General features: G+C 45.5%; 1 protein-coding gene across 6 annotated transcripts in view; it reads left to right on the plus strand.

Moving 5' to 3' along the window:
• Arhgef3 (Rho guanine nucleotide exchange factor 3) overlaps nt 1–14,906 on the plus strand; it is a 294,787-nt gene that overhangs the window by 234,547 nt on the left and 45,334 nt on the right. The window lies entirely within an intron of this gene.

The raw sequence follows: 14,906 nt of genomic DNA on the forward strand, positions 1-14,906 counted from the left end.
TTTACTTGTAAAGCAGGATTTCCAAAAGAAATATAAAGTGTCATCTACAGACATCAGGTTGTTAGTAGCCACAACGGCTTCTGTTTTGAGTGTCTGTCTACTGCGAGTAGAAGCTGATGTGGTCATTTTATGAAAGGAAGTTACTCTTTCTTTTGTAGGCAATACCAAGCTGGTTTCCCAGGAGTCCAAATGGCATTGTTTGTTTGTTTGTTTTAAAAGCTGTCCCAGGCACACTGCAAGTTTCACATTCCTTTCTTACAAGTAGGATAAAACTATCTGGTGTGAGCCAGGTATAGTAGTACACGTCTTTAATCCCAGGACTCAGGAGGCAGAGGCACGGGTTTCTCTGTGAGTTTGAGACCAGTCTGGTCTATATAGTGAATTCCAGGACAATCAGAGCTATAAAGTAAGACACTGTCTTGAAAAAAACCAACCAACCAACCAAAAGAATGAAAGAGAGAGAGGGGAAGAAGGAGAGAGAAGGAAAGAAATCTGGTGTGGTTTTATAGTTCCTGGAATGGCTTTTAAACAGGAGGTGGCATGTACGTCTGAGTAGAGAGGCACCTGGCCATTGCAGCAGCTCCCCCTGGCATGGATCATCCAGGACTCAGCCAGCACTGACCACAGACAAAGGCAGGCAGATGAGGGTGAGCTTGATTGCTTTGAGTTCTGCATGACTTACTGAAGCGGGGTACTTTAATTATAAATAGGTCCTTTGTTAGAAGGGTAGGGGAAATTCCATAGTGTGATGACTAGATTGATAAAGAATTCAATAACTAAAATATGGCCTCTAGTGTTCTTTAGTTGTCAGTGAGCAAGTACTGAGACCTAAGTGTGTCTCTTGTTTTCTCCATGTTGAGAAACCAAAAGTCATGCTTTCTTTTCTCAAGGAACTTCTATCTGAATTTGACCAAATCATTAGCAAACTAGCATACAGATAATGACCACCAATCTGTGATAGGGGCATTTGCTTGTTCTGTGAAGTGGGGAAATTAGTAACACTGACTCAAGGCATTATGGATAGAAAGCACAGGGAGGCACACTTGCAGGATATGACCCTGTACGTGCCATGATGTTGTTAAATGAGGAAGTTGTGTACCCTGGGAAATCGGTGTGGGGGGTGGCAGGAAAGGCTTTCAAATCAGGTAGACTTGAATTCGAATTTCAGCTCTGCCAATTAATCCCTGGGTAAGACTTGGAGCAAGTGGTTTCCTTTCTCTGGACAGCTGCTTCCTCTTCTCTCCAATCAGGTCCTGGAGTGTCGTGAGATAGATGGGAGGGTGCTAGGGTCAGGCAGAGAGAAGCCTTAGCAACAGTTCTCTAAGGCTTTGCAGGTCCAGGTACCTAAGTGTAGAGGCAGAAGGAAGAAGGAGCCGGTCCAGAATAGCCTCTACTCCATCCACCTGTCTTTTACTTTCCCTCTCTGCTCCAGGAGTCCTTTACCCCAGAAATACAAACCATAGTCAGCAAAACTGCTTTGTCTAGAGACTTACTGGCACCCGTTACTTCTGACTCCAAGGCTAAGCCAACATGTTGTTTCACCAAAAGTCTGTGATTTGGCTTCTGTATTTATAAGTCACCTGCCATTATCCTTCATTTTCTTGATTATCTTTTAGCATTGAAATGAGCTGAACTGGGGCTGGAGAGATGGCTGAGTGGTTAAGAGCACTGACTGTTCTTCCAGAGGTCCTGAGTTCAATTCCCAGCAACCACATGGTGGCTCACAATCACCTGTAATAAGATCTGGTGCCAACTTCAGACCTGCAGGGACACATGCAGGAAGTACATTGTATATATAATAAATAAATAAATCTTTAAAAAAAGAAATGAGCTGAACTTGACGTAGTGAGAGCTGCATCTCCAAAGCTCCTTTTCTTCTTTGTCACATATGAATTTGAATAGACTGTAGATGATGATACAGTCTTAAATTCTGGGAGTTAAAAATAACACACAATCATTGTGCTTCAATGTTGCAAATGGAGAATGTAGAGAACCAGTGTTTGCAGTGCGTTTTTGGAAAAATCCATTGTCAGTGAGCATTAAAAAAATCCAAACTCTTGTCTTTCAAAATAGGCCGCAGAATGAAAATATGTGGCCAGGCCAACAATATTGTATTCCGTGTGAGCATGCACACCCATCCTAAGGTGTGCATTTTGAAACTATTTACGTACTTACTCAAGAGTGCGTGGGCTGAAAGGAGGACCATAGAACTCTATTGTAGAGCACCGCCCTCAAGTTTCCTGAGCAGCATACCCTCTGCCTCCCCCCCCCCCACGTGCTGTTGCTCAGTGTGTGGCAAAGTGTCACCCCAAATATGAAAGTTTAAATTAAAAAAAAATATTTCCAATTCACTGATCCTTATATAGTTGTTTGGTGGCTTTTTCAATTTAGAATGATCAGATTTGGGTTTATTCTGTTCTTACTTGGAAGCCGAATGTTCTAAAATGTTCTATGTTTCCTGGTCGTAAGTGTGGGAAGGTGCTGCCGAAGACACACATGGGCCAGGCATCTGAAGGGATGAAGTGGTGCTGGGGACAGCTGGCACATGCCAGAGAGCATCACGAGTGCTTTGTGTTTCTTTCTGGAAGTCACATCCTCAAAAGGCTTCCTTGCTCAAAAGACGTGGCTTCAGTCAAAGCTAAGGAACAAATGGACAGCAAAGATGTATATCTGTTCTCTCCTGCAGTCTGGAACTCTCAGCCAGACGACCATGCAGGTTTTACTTAGCAGGCAAATGTGGTCCCTGCCTTATCTTCAGTCAGACAGCAGACCTGACAGTCTGAGATGATCAGCCAGCCTGAGATGTACGTCAGCATCCCAGATTCAGCTAGAACAATCTGTCCTATCCTTTGGGACATTGAGACCAAGATCTGTGCGCCTCTTTTCATCTCTGTACTTCTATTTCATTTTCTGGGAAGCTAAGATAATGCCGAGCTCCAGAAGGTGACAAGTGGCTAGAGAGGACACACATGGGGCTTGGCAGTCCTTCCTTCCTGAAGCAAAAGACACCATGCTTGCATGAGAAAAAGTTCTGCTTTGTATATCTGATGGATTAAATGCCTGGAGTACCTATAGTTGCCTACTTCCAGAAAGTACTGGGGTCTGCCAAGGCTGCACACAAGCTCCGGCAGCACATAATTCAGCTGGGTGCTGGCCTGGTGGGGCCTGTCCTGTGCGGACCTCACGACCCAGGTACTGACTCCCTCCCCCTCCTCAGGCTGCTATCACGGAATTTCACCACTGTTTCCATGTCCTCCAGCATAGCCTTGATTCCTGCCAAGCCACTCCCAGTTTTCCTCTGTCCAACCAGAGTTTTAATGAACAGATAATAAAGCCACAGGAAGGAGAAGGCAGGAATGTGGAATGAAAAATATGTGGCCGGAACATGTCAGTGGTACGGCAGTGGAAAGCTTTGGAGATGGCCGTGGGCTGGAGAACAGGCTGGAGGAGAAAGCATGCTGCTTCTTGGGCTTTGGACTAGGCTAGAACTCTGGTCTTATTTGGGGGCTCACACCGAAGTACACATTCACAGCCCTAAGAGGGCATTGCACGTCTTCACAGCTAGCAAACCAAGCCAGAGGAGGTTACGTGACTGGCTCAAGGTTAGAAAATACTGGTCTCTGGCCAGAAAGTTTGGTTCATATTTATCCATGGATACTTTGCAAAGAATTGATGGATTCTTTGGTGAAAGTGATAGGAACTGTGTTATGTTCCACAGAGGCTTTTGAGTCATTCCTAAGCTCTGAGGGAGCTCACAAAACATCCTCACAGTAGTCCTGAGATTTGTACACACCAGCTTCCTCAACTCTGAAGCAAGGATGGAAGCCTCAGTGCAGCTTTTTCTCCTACCCAGCCCAGAGGGGTGGGAATGGGAGCCAGGATGTCCCTTCAGCGGGGATAAACAAGAACAGAACTAAATCCCACCCACAAGTTCCAAGAAGTCAGTAGGAAGTAACTAAGGAACTCCAAAGCCACAGAGGCCTTCCTCAAGACTCAGTGGCAGTGATCAGGCTACCCTTGCTATCTCCTAGGTGCCCTGTTAGTTTCGTCAAGCCAGGACCAAACCCCGTTTCTCAGACCTGGGATGGGAATAGCATGCTGGACACATCACTTCTGTAGCATTCATGCCCCAAATGCGCTGCATCTTTGTGTGCCAGGTTGACCTTCCCATGGTTTACAGCTCAGGAACACAGCCTCGCTGGCAGGCCTCCTGTTTTGTCAGATTCCTGAAGTGTGACACAGTTCTAAGATTCTGGGCCCTGTCTGCCTCAGCAGAGTAAAAAGTTCTGCTTGAAGTTGGGAAGGCAGATGTGTAGCTGGGGACTGCTGAGAGACCTAACTATTTGGCTTCCTCTTTCTCTGAAGGTCTTTAGAACCAAGTCTGGGCATGACCAAGAAGAGCTTCAGGCTATAGGGGCTGGCGCTAGCTGAAAGGAACTTACAGGGTGTGGGTGTGTGTTTCTCCTTCTGCCTAGAGTTAAGTAATAGTAACATCCTGTGTAAGAGAACGCGAATGTGGTTTTCTGCTAAACTCCAATATTTTAGGGCTATTTATTGGATGTGTTTAATCTCGGGCCAATTTAGCCAGTAGCAGACTAATAAAATAACAAATGTGGGCTTGCTGCCAGGACAAATGTTGACTTACCCTTCTCATGTTGACTAAAATGAATAACTTTGAAAGTAATTGAGGAGTGCGGGCCTTGGCCAGTGCCGCAGTCTGAAACAGTGCTGCTGTTTTATTTTCCTGGCACTCCTGAGAGGCTGTGTGAGTGACCTGTGCTGCTGCCTGCTCCAGCTCTGTGACAGGCCCATATTTTATGGAGTTATTTTCCAAAGTTCTTTCTTTTTTAACATCCCCTAACCCCCAAGCCCATAAACCTTCATTCAGCAAAAAAATGAATGTCCTTGTGGCAGACAAGAAGAACATTACACTTTTCCAAAATGGGGCCGAAACTTCAAATGAAAATGAGAATTGAGGCAATAATTTAAGCTGGGCAGGGGGACGCATGTAGCATAGTGTAGTATTAGGACAGACGCGGAGGGAAGAGAAGGGCCCTTGTTTGGGACCAGATTGAGCTGCATAGTGAGACTCTTTATCAAAATAATAATAATAATAGGGGTTGGGGACTTAGCTCAGTGGTAGAGTGCTTGCCTAGCAAGTGCAAGGTCCTGGGTTCAGTCTTTAGCTTCAAAAAAAGAAAGACAAAAATAATAATCTTGGTAAATTCAGATTCTTCCTTCAGAAACAAACCATCATGCTGGACATTTCCCCTCGGTGTTTGTTAGAAACGAGTTGCTTCTCCGGGGTACACGGAATGAGAATGGCTCCCTCCTCACTTTCTCCAGCCACCACTTCTCCTGCCTTCTGCCACTGAGTTTATTCAAACACAAGAGGGCTGTAAGTACTTTGCCAGTGTCGTTTGGACTTGAAGGAAGCCAAAGACCACAGAAGTTCTCCTAGCAAATGTGTTCTTTTCTTTCCTTACTGTTTTGTTTTTGTTTGTTCTCTTGCACTGGATGGGAAGCTGTTTGGATGGGACTCTCTGAGTTCAGCCAGCTGTCTTGATGTCTACTCGCTAACCAAGTCTCTCCAAAGCAGCTGCCTCCCAGGCCAGTGCTAGCCCATAGCTGTGGATGGGTTTGGGAGACTGTGTGCTGCAGGAAGCAGGATGCACAGAAGATGAATGTCCTTTCTTCAGCCTTAGCATGCTCACAGTGGGGGAGGGGGCTGTGTTTTAGCCGTTTCAGTTTTGGTTTTTTAATTTCTTTTTCTTTCTGTCTATCTTTTGTGTGTGTGTGATGGGTATTGAATCCAGGAGCTCAAGCATGTTGAAGGCATGCTCTGCCACCATTATGTACCTTAAGCCCCTATAGATCCAGTTTTATGACCCTTAATCAATGGTTCTGCTATAACTTTCCTATCATCTACTTGTTTTGTTTTGAGACAGGGTTTCTCTGTGTAGCCCTTGCTGTCCTGGAATTCACTCTATAGACCAGGTTGGTCTCGAACTCAGAGATCATACTTGCCTCTGCCTAGCGAGCGCTGGGATTAAAGGTGTGCGCCACCACACCTGGCCTGTCATCTACCTTTGAATGTTTCTGCAATCAAAGGTGGGAAGACTCTTCAGCACCTTGGCCCAGCTATGTGGCAGCCTGACAGCAGTGCGGTATGAACCTGACCTGATCCAGTGTGCTCCTGGGATATTATTTCTCCTGGCTCTCCTTGTTCCCCTCATTAGCAAAAACAAAACAAACAAACCCTAGCTTTTCAGTGTTTTGTTTTTCTTTGTAAGAAGGAAATTGGGGTGTTTTCCTCCTAATACCCAACACGAAAGAAAGAATCAAGCCATTCCTTAAAGGGGAAATGCAGTTTCCCTGTGTGCCCAGTGCAGGGCAGGCAGCCAGACTCACAGCTGGCAAGAACAAACAAGGGTATGGTCTCCTCTCTGTGGAAATCAGCTAGTCCAAAGCTATAGGGGATCCTTCCTGGCTCTGTTGGGATGCTTGAGAAAGCCCAGAATCCCTGTCGAAATCATGGATCAACATCTGTAAAGGAAAGTTAGAGTTCTGAGCTGAGTTTGAAGACCGGTTGCCATCTTGTGGGTTCAAAACCAATCACTCTGAAGCCCGTGTCACTTGTTTAGCCAATGAAGCCAGGTTTCCTCTGGAATTTGGGTTTTGTGATTTGCCTTTCATCTTCTGGTAACAGACGACACCCGTCTAATTAACTATGTGCTAAGGGAAAGAGAGCAGGATAAAGAATAATAGTGGAAATTTTGGAATGACGAACAATTATTTCATTATTGTCTTTTTGTTTTCAACAAAGTAAGGGAGACTCGCCAGCTCCAAGAACCTTCTCTAATTGCCCCCGAGCCCCACTCCTCTGTTGTTTAAACCGTTCCAAGGTCTCCTTTTTGCAACCTGCGCGTCCTGCCCATGCCTCTTGTCATCCTGCCTTGCATGCTCATCCCCTCTCCTGCCCCCTCCCGTCCAGCCACAGCTAACATTGGCTCTTGGGACTCTGTCAGGGCCCACCTTGGCTTTCCTTTTGCAGCTGGGAGACACTCCCTGAGAAATGATACTGCAGGTTTCAGGGAAGCCCACTTTGCACTTACTAGGTTAAACAAATACTCTCTCCAACAAGCGCGTTAATTATAAATGTGCCGGTGGCACTTCCACCATAGGGAAATCCATGGACGCCACGCTAGTTTCCTAGCTCCTGTGACAAAGACCCATAAGGCTTAAGCACCCATGTATTGTGTCTCTGTTCTGGAGACAAAATAACTGATAGCAAGGTATCCCCTGAGCCTGCCCAGGACTGCTTCCCTGCTTCTTCTGCTTTTTTTCCTGGCTTGTGTGTTCACCTCTCTGTCATTATGTGTCTATATCTCTGTGTCTCTGTCTAAATCTTCCCTTCATATAAGGACATCTGCGATTGGACTCTGACTAGTATGACCTCATCTTGATTTATTTACGAAGATCCTAGGTCCCAATAAGGCCACATTCACAGACAGTGGGTTTAGAGCTTGTGTGTACATTTTCATAGGTACCTGGAATATATGTGTCTGTGTATTTTTGTGGGGGGTTCACTCACCTATAGCAACACCGTAACCAAATGTCCAAGTTGACATCACTGGTAACCAGGCCTCACAACATCATGTCCCCTTCGATGTAATATGCTAAGGCGCACCCTTCTGATGCACTCTCACTGAAATACAAGCAGCAAAGTTTCTAAACCTCGTCAGGAGGAAACCTCACACTGCTCCACCGAGAGGCATCTGTAAAGCAACTGGCCAGTGCGCCTTCGAAGTCTCAGCTAGACAGCTGCAGCATTGTGCTGTGAGGTAGCGAGAGCGCTGTTTGTGGGGACCTGTCCCTGGCTGGGGGAGATTGTGAAGGATGAGGCAATGGAATATAATTAATGTGGGATTTCAAACTGGTTCCTAGAAGAGAAACAGGACAGTAGTGGGAAGTGCAGCGAATCCCAGTGACTCCCCTAACATTTAGCTTGTGGTGTTGTACCAATGCTAGCTTCTTTGTTCTGATAAATGTCCCTGGTTGTGTACGGCATGAACACGAGAGGAGGTTTGGTAAAAGGCTTAGGAAATGCCCTGTACTGTCTTTGCAACTTGACTATGAATCTAAAATTATTTCAGTGTCAATTTTTTGAAAAAGAATATACATAGTGGACTGGTAAGTTCACCTTTACTTGGCAGAAATGGAGAAGGGTCATAAAAGAAGTACCAGTTTCCCAGTCCTGTTCACCGAGTATGTGCTAGTCACAAAGCCCATGGCGTGTGTGCCATCATCTGCAAGATGGAATAGCAGAGCAGAGGTGTATTGTCCGCATTTGCCTTTGCTGTCTGAGGTATGTGACCTCATGGTGGTCTTTACGGTCCCCAGACGTCTGTGGACTCATCTGGAGGATGAGGATACTGCCATGAAGGACGTTCTTAAGATACCATGAGCATACCATGAAGAGCTCTAAGTCCAGTGACTGCCACAGACTTGAGGCCCCAATAAAAGACAGCTGTTTCCCACGGAGTTCTTCATAAGCATTGTGTGGTTATTCCCCTATTTCCCCTTGAAGAAATTGTGAATGACATAGGAAATATAAGAGCCAGACTAAGATAGACAACTGATTGATGTACAGTATATAGCCCATTCACATCTACTTTATCCAGAAAGCATCAACATGAGAGGGGAGGTATTAGCAATCCTTGGAAGGACAAGCTATGAAGCAAGTTGTCACTGTCCTCTAAGGGGAGAAACAGGGCTGTTGGAAGTAGAGCTTATGGCTTGGTGGGAAGAGAGCCAGTACAAGCAAGTGTCAGCTAGTGGTGAAGGACAGCCACTGACAGGCAGGGAAGGCCTTGGCAAGAGTAGGTGCGACCTGGAAGTCTTGTCTTGAGCATAAACTGTCAATCAGTGTGAGCATTTGGGGCACTAAGAAGAGGACGGGGATGAACTTTACACTGGTTTGATTGGCACCAAAGGGTGGGGAGCTGGGAGGCCTTACTTCCTCCTTCATAGAAGAGTGGAGATGGAAAGAGAAGCCCGATTTGGGGGGAGCCATGGGGAAAGCGAAGCATGTTTTCAGATTAAAACAAATACGGCAGGGGCAGAGGACTCCTGCCTGGGGGCAGTCTGATTCTGAAGGGATTCTTTTTATTGTGTGCATCTAAAGGAAGTCAGCTGACCACCGTCAGATCATCTTAGGAAGTGTAGTGATTAGGAGCCTGTGTGTGAATTTCATAAAAGCTGAAGCAACAACAACAGCAAAATGGAACAAAAAACAGTAATAGAAAAGGGCTCAGGGAGCCTGGAGCTGGACTGGTGCCTCCCTGACTTGGACTTCAATGTCATAACGTAGCTCTCCCAGCTTCCATTGCCCCACTAGTGCGTGTCTTCACTGAGTTGCTGATGCTTGGCGGTGGTGTTTCTTCTGTGCCGATGATGACTGCGTCCATTCCCCTCCACACAGGGCTCTACGAATGAGCTCAGGGACTCATCTTTCCCCCTTCTGCCTTTGATGATACATTTTTCAGAATAATTTTCTGTCCATTATAAAAAGTTCTTTTTTAAAAAAGATAATTTCGTTTTCTGCCGCAGGCAAGATTGCGGCTGAGACTGTGCTTCTGATGGTTATCAACCTGTGGCGGTCTGTGCTTTTTGACAGTTAATCGACCTGTGGTACATCCTGTTTTCTTCATCTCAAATCACCCCAACCTCATTTTATTGTGAAGTGGATCCAAGGGATTGTGTCGTTTAAAATGGCCTTTATTCACACACCAGAGGAAGTTGATAATGTTTGGACTGATTTCTAGGCTGATTTTTTTTTTCCATCAGGACTGTCAGTTCCCCAGTGGTGACAGGGAGACTTATTATTAATCATAAAAGTTTGGCCTATACCTTAGACTTGCTTCTAATTAGCTCTTGTAATTAAGTTAAAGCATTTCTATGAATTTGCTTGCTGCCATGTAGCTTTATTACCTTTACTCTGTACAGCCCATGCTGCTTCCTCTGCGTCCTCCTCGCTACTCCGCCCTTCTTCTTCCTAGCGTTCTCTCTGCCCCCAAAATCCTGCCTGGCTGTTGGCCGTTTAGCTCTTTGGTAAAGCAATCACAGCGAAATATCTTCACACAGTGTGAAGGATATTCCACAGCACTGATTTACTTAGAAAGTAAAATGTACTGGAATAGGGATTACTCATGCGGAAACAAAGTCAACCATAGCCCCTGTTCATCAGGGAGGACCCTACATGTCCAGCCCTAGGTAGAAACTGCAAGTTACCAAGGCCAGCTGGCCTGGGTCTGGAAAAGCCTGGGATAAAACCAGACTCTCTGAACATAACGGACAATGAGGACTACTGAGAACTCAAGAACAATGGCAATGGGTTTCTGATCCTACTGCACGCACTGGCTTTGTGGGAGCCTAGGCAGTTTGGATGCTCAACTTACTAGACCTGGATGGCGGTGGGTGGTCCTTGGACTTCCCACAGGACAGGGAACCCTGATTGCTTTTCGGGCTGGGGGGGGGGAGACTTAATTGGGGGAGGGGGAGGGAAATGGGAGGCGGTGGCGGGGAAGTGACAGAAATCTTTAATAAATAAATAAATTTAAAAAAAAAGTTTGTGATGTGGCCCTGGGTGCCTGTGGGAAAGTACAATGCCTGGGGGTGTCACCTTGAGGTTTGTCACATTCTGAGGCTGAAGGCTACTGAGTAGCAGTGTCAGCAACAGTCAGCTCTGGCACACTTCCTGTGAGACTCGAGTTAAAAATAATGTGTTTCTAATAGTTGGAAAATAGTGCTTCTGCCATAAAAACTATATGACAGTTGAATTTTTGTGTTCATCCATGAAGTGTTTAATGGTCCACACCCATATTGGTTAATTTGTATATTATTGATATCTGGCAAAAGAAATAAATGTTTATTTTTAAGACAGAGACCGGATGTTCCACAGAGTCTAAACTCCTTACTTTCTGCTCTTCTACAGAAGAAGTTAGCTGGCCCCAGGCTGCTAACCATGGCTCTAATGTCAGCCTGCCTTAGATTATGGCGCCCCTTCCACTTTTTGTTAATCCAACTGGATGGTTTTAATCCAGCCGATCACCTGAGACCTCGGTTTCTTCACCTTTCAAATGGGCACGATAGGTAATTAATTTAAAGGCATGTTGAGAGAAATAAACTAGTGACTTTTAGATGTTAAGCTCCGAGATAAGACCCTGTAGCTTTTAAAGTCAAAAACCTTTAACCCCAGAACTTGGGAGGCAGATGTAAGTGGTCTCTGTGAGTGCGAGGCTAGCCTGGTCTACAGAGTGAGTGCCAGGTCAGCCAAAGCTACATAATAAGACCCTGTCTTGAAAACAGCAGCAACAAAAAGGAGCCTGTTGCCAGTATTAGTATGATATCATGTATTTATTGGAAATCAGTCACCATGAGATGGTAACTTGGTATTTAACGTGAGGGTGATGAAAGCCTCCTTAGAGAGTCGGAGGGTGGACCAGAGGTAACGCCAGCACCCACAGCTGGAGCTCTACAAAGGCCTGTCATGTCAAAATGGTTGAAAGCTGTTTGTTCACGTGACCCTCTCAACTCACCGGCAGAGGCAACCACCGACACAAACACTTCTCACCTCTGCCTGACTCCTGGCCGGAAGCAGGGCCGTTGCCTTGCCTTGCGGTAATGTGGTCTAAGTGCCTGTGCCACCCCTGGGGAGTGGTGGTGGTTCGGTAAAGGTGGGATCCCAGGGCAGCTGCAGACATGATTGATATACACTGTCTTCATACTGTGCCCAGCCCCACTCTGTCTGAAAAATGAAGAACAGAGAAAATGAGGTTCCCTGTAGGTCTTTTCCGGTGGAACTGTAGTGAAGGAAGAGAAGAGAGAAACGGTGCTGCAGTCTGTTGCTATGGTAGGCAGTTTCTTACATGATACCGTCTGCTTTGCTTTTTACATCTCAGGAGGCAGAGTAGACGATAGAAAGGTCACTGTGCGTCCCTAGCAAACGAATTTAAAAAGACATTTAAAAAAACTCGTGTTAAAAGTACAGTCACACAGAGTGCTGTATTCCCTTTTGTTTGCAGTTGGCTCATTAATTCTTTAGGGAAAATATGGCCATCTTTATTCTCTTTCCCACCCACACCTCCCCACTTCTTTTACTTCTTCTTTTTCTCCTCCCTTTTCTCTGAATAGAGAAAAAAATTGCATAAAAGTCAATGTTGATTCATGGTAGAAATCCATAGCAAACTTGATATCAAGAGAACTTTCTCTACTTGATAAAGGGTCTCTCTTTCATGCTCTCATCAAGTACAATAAACACAAAATGAATGTTTAAAAGTAGCCACTTTGGCAAGTAGGTAGTTGGAGATCTGGTTCAGCAGTCAGGAGCACTTGCTGCTCTTGCAGAGACCCAGGTTTGGTTCCCAATATCATAACTCTAGTTCCAAGGAATCTCGCGTCCTCTTCTGGCTTCCAAGGGCACCAAGCAAATACATAATATACATATCTATTTGCAGGCAAATATTCATACACATAAAAATGTTTTACGTAGATTAATGCTAGAATTTACAGAATTTATTCTGGGGATTCAACGGGAAATACAGATTCACAAATACAGAACAAGGTGGAAGCTGTTGTGGGTTCAGCTGCCATATGAACAACCATAAGGTTTGCTTCTACTCCGACCTGCCAAATAGGGGCAAGAAAGACCCTCCTCTTCCTTATGAGAGATCATGTCCACACACAGAAGCTGTGCCCTAAGGCCGGTACCCCACAACTGTTGGGAGAATGAATTCCCACAACACATAGATAAATATTTCTTTAAAATATTTGTATTTTATTTTATTTATTTTTAAACACTTTGAGAGCTAAGCTTGGTGACATGTATTTGCAGTGCCACCCTTGGGAACTAATGGCAAGAAGACAGGAATTCAAGATCAGCCTCCACTACATAGTTCTAGGCCAGCCTGGACTATGCAAAACTTTATTTAGAATCAGCAATTAGACTAGTGTACTAATCTAACTTGTAATAAACACCATATAGGCAGTCCTAATTAGTGTAACAAAGCAATAAAGCCTAGAAAAGATTAAACAGAACTTTTGCTATTCAAACTTACTACCTCACCCCCCCCCACACACACACCCTTTAAGAGTTCTTTAGTGATGGGCCTTCCTGCTTGCCCTTCGGATCCCGCGGTGGTGGTGTGTGCACTTCCAGTACATTTTGTGCTGGGTGTGGCACTGGCCTTGCCCAGCATGGTCTGGCAGTGCGCGTTGTTGGACCAGAGAGGCTCTCTGCAGGCTATGTTCTGTCGTCTTCCTGCAAACCAAAAAACATCCTCGGTATTGCGTTTGCTCGTTCTCAGTAATGCTATTTACTTAGAATCTGGAAATATTTTCTCAGAGGGCCCTTTAGACAGTAGTAAGATGTAGCTGGAGACAGACTGAGTAAACGGAAAGGAAAAATCGAATTAGGCCAGGAATTGTTTTTAATCTCTTATTCTCACAGCAGCCCTCAAGGATAGCACCATAATTCATATTTCGCTCGTATGGGTCAGACATAAAGCCTACCTCCCCCTCCACTTAGATCCTATAACCTGTAAGTATTTAAGTGTTGCACCTGCCTGCATTGTTGGATCACAGCATGAAAACACAGGGTGGCTTCTGGTTCATTCCTCTTGGCTTAGGAATGTCATCCACCAAAGTGCAGTCTGCTGTTGACACCCTTGGAGGCCATGTGTCCGTGAAGCAGTTCTGACTACCATTCCATGAAGCCTCCCTGTGCTGGGCCAGTGTTGGCATTGACTATGTATCCTATAGCTGTATGGATAATGGAGATCCATAAGTGGGCCATCTAAACTGGCAACAAAGTCAGACATCCACGGAAGGCCGAGCAGAGCTAGGTCTCCTGGAGCCAGCCAAGTGCATTCCCTGCCCTGCTTTAAAGCAAGACCAGCAGCTGCTTTCACCCTGCGACCTCTCCATTCTGATACAGCTTTAGCTATGGAAATGAGACTCCTGGCTCTCTGGGCTCCAAGGTGTATGCAGAATTATCCGAGACCAAGCCCTTTCCCCCTAGGACTATATTCACGTGCTGCGATGCAGTTTATGCCGCCAAAGGGAACGATAGCGCAACCCTGGCCTTTAGACGAAAGTAGGAGCATTTAGGGAAATTCAGGGAGTGCTTAAGAGGCTGCATGTGCACACGCATGTGTGGACTCAGTATGCTGAGGGTGCAGATATGATGTAAAGGGGGGGCAGATTTTAAAAATTATCGTTCAGGCACTGGTGACCAGGAACTGGGCAAGGAGCATCCTGAAGGACGTCACCACCTGGATGCAGACAGCTTTTGGACCTTTCTTGTCAGGACCCCCATCCTTTGTATTGCAGTCTTTCATGTTAGGAGATTCGCCTATTGCATTTTAAAGCTCAGCCTCTCTAATGTTTCGAGGATTGTCTGCTGTCAGCTCATTTAGCGTGCCCAGAAGTCAGAGAGGTTCCTGGCAGGCCGTGTCCATCCTGTCGTAGAAAAGCAACTGACTGCATTATGAACTCGCAGCTCACTCTCTGGCACCATGAAATTGTTTTAAATGTCTATAAGTTTAAATTTTTTTCTACTTAAAATGTCAGCAAGTAGGGTGAGTCTTAAGAGGGCACTTCTAATTTCTGAGACTGGAAAGGGCATCAGATGACATGAAAACCTCCCAGCCGGGTTCCAGATTCAGGAAGGACTTCTCCAAACATCTGTAGGAATCCCCTGAAGAATTGGAAATTCCAGCTCAACTCTCCAAACTTTTAGAACAGTGGATGAAAAGGAAAGATGAACACCTTGGGTGTTTGGGGAGGGGGGAACAGGAGGCTCCCATAGTGATTGATTGGTTGAAGTCTGCTGCAACTGGCTGATT

The sequence above is a fragment of the Microtus pennsylvanicus genome, chromosome 10, assembly GCF_037038515.1.
Source record: "Microtus pennsylvanicus isolate mMicPen1 chromosome 10, mMicPen1.hap1, whole genome shotgun sequence".
Lineage (NCBI taxonomy): Eukaryota > Metazoa > Chordata > Mammalia > Rodentia > Cricetidae > Microtus > Microtus pennsylvanicus.